The 1,786-nt window shown below is 42.7% G+C and overlaps 1 non-coding gene across 1 annotated transcript; it reads left to right on the forward strand.

Moving 5' to 3' along the window:
* Positions 1 to 1,304: 1,304 nt before the first annotated feature.
* LOC130948721 (small nucleolar RNA R71) lies at positions 1,305 to 1,408 on the forward strand. Its single transcript, XR_009073177.1, has one exon. It is a non-coding gene; the product is annotated as a small nucleolar RNA R71 (small nucleolar RNA).
* Positions 1,409 to 1,786: the final 378 nt, after the last annotated feature.

The raw sequence follows: 1,786 nt of genomic DNA on the forward strand, positions 1-1,786 counted from the left end.
CAAGTCCATAAGCTTGTTTTCTTGAGTTGTCTGCCATCTCTAGTGAGATTCTTGCAGCTTGCACCTCAAAGATCCCTAGCTTCTCCATTACAAAGAGAGGCATGAGGTTTACACTTGACCCTAAGTCACACAGAGCCTTCTTGAAGGTCATGGTGCCTACGGTACAAGGTATTGAAAACTTCCCAGGATGTTGTCTCTTTTGAGGTAATTTCTGCCTAGACAAGTCATCCAGTTCTTTGGTGAGCAAAGGGGGTTCATCCTCCCAAGTCTCATTACCAAATAACTTGTCATTTAGCTTCATGATTGCTCCAAGGTATTTAGCAACTTGCTCTTCAGTGACATACTCTTCCTCTTCAGAGGAAGAATACTCATCAGAGCTCATGAAAGGCAGAAGTAAGTCCAATGGAATCTCTATGGTCTCATTTTGAGCCTCAGATTCCCATGGTTCCTCATTGGGGAACTCAGTGGAGGCTAGTGCACGCCCATTGAGGTCTTCCTGAGTGGCGTTCACTTCCTCTCCTTCCTCTCCAAATTCGGCCATGTTGATGGCCTTGCACTCTCCTTTTGGATTTTCTTCTGTATTGCTTGGAAGAGTACTAGGAGGGAGTTCAGTAACTTTCTTGCTCAGCTGTCCCACTTGTGCCTCCAAATTCCTATTGGAGGACCTTGTTTCAGTCATGAAACTTTGAGTGGTCTTGATTAGATCAGAGACCATGTTTGCTAAGTCAGAGGGGTTCTGCTTAGAATTCTCTGTCTGTTGCTGAGAAGATGATGGAAAAGGCTTGCCATTGCTAAACCTGTTTCTTCCACCATTATTGTTGTTGAAACCTTGTTGAGGTCTCTCTTGATTCTTCCATGAGAAATTTGGATGATTTCTCCATGAAGAATTATAGGTGTTTCCATAGGGTTCTCCCATGTAATTCACCTCGTCCATTGAAGGGTTCTCAGGATCATAAGCTTCTTCTTCAGATGGAGTGTCCTTAGTACTGCTTGGTGCATTTTGCATTCCAAACAGACTTTGAGAAATCAAATTGACTTGTTGAGTCAATATCTTGTTTTGAGCCAGAATGGCATTCAGAGTATCAATCTCAAGAACTCCTTTCTTCTGACTTGTCCCATTGTTCACAGGATTCCTTTTAGAAGTGTACATGAATTGGTTATTTGCAACCATTTCAATTAGCTCTTGAGCTTCTGTAGGCGTCTTCTTCAGATGAAGAGATCCTCCAGCAGAGCTATCCAAAGACATCTTGGATAGTTCAGAGAGACTATCATAGAAAATACCTATGATGCTCCATTCAGAAAGCATGTCAGATGGACATTTTCTGATCAATTGTTTGTATCTTTCCCAAGCTTCATAGAGGGATTCTCCATCCTTCTGTCTGAAGGTTTGGACTTCCACTCTAAGCTTACTCAATTTTTGAGGTGGAAAGAACTTTGCCAAGAAGGCATTGACTAGCTTTTCCCATGAGTCCAGGCTTTCTTTAGGTTGTGAGTCCAACCATGTCCTAGCTCTGTCTCTTACAGCAAAAGGGAATAGCATAAGTCTGTAGACCTCAGAGTCAACCCCATTAGTCTTGACAGTGTCACAGATTTGCAAGAATTCAGCTAAGAACTGATGAGGATCTTCCAATGGAAGTCCATGGAACTTGCAATTCTGTTGCATTAGAGAAACTAATTGAGGCTTAAGCTCAAAGTTGTTTGCTCCAATGGCAGGGATAGAGATGCTTCTCCCATAGAAGTCGGGAGTACGTGCAGTAAAGTCACCCAGCACCTTCCTTGCATTGTT

Source organism: Arachis stenosperma, chromosome 1, assembly GCF_014773155.1.
Source record: "Arachis stenosperma cultivar V10309 chromosome 1, arast.V10309.gnm1.PFL2, whole genome shotgun sequence".
Lineage (NCBI taxonomy): Eukaryota > Viridiplantae > Streptophyta > Magnoliopsida > Fabales > Fabaceae > Arachis > Arachis stenosperma.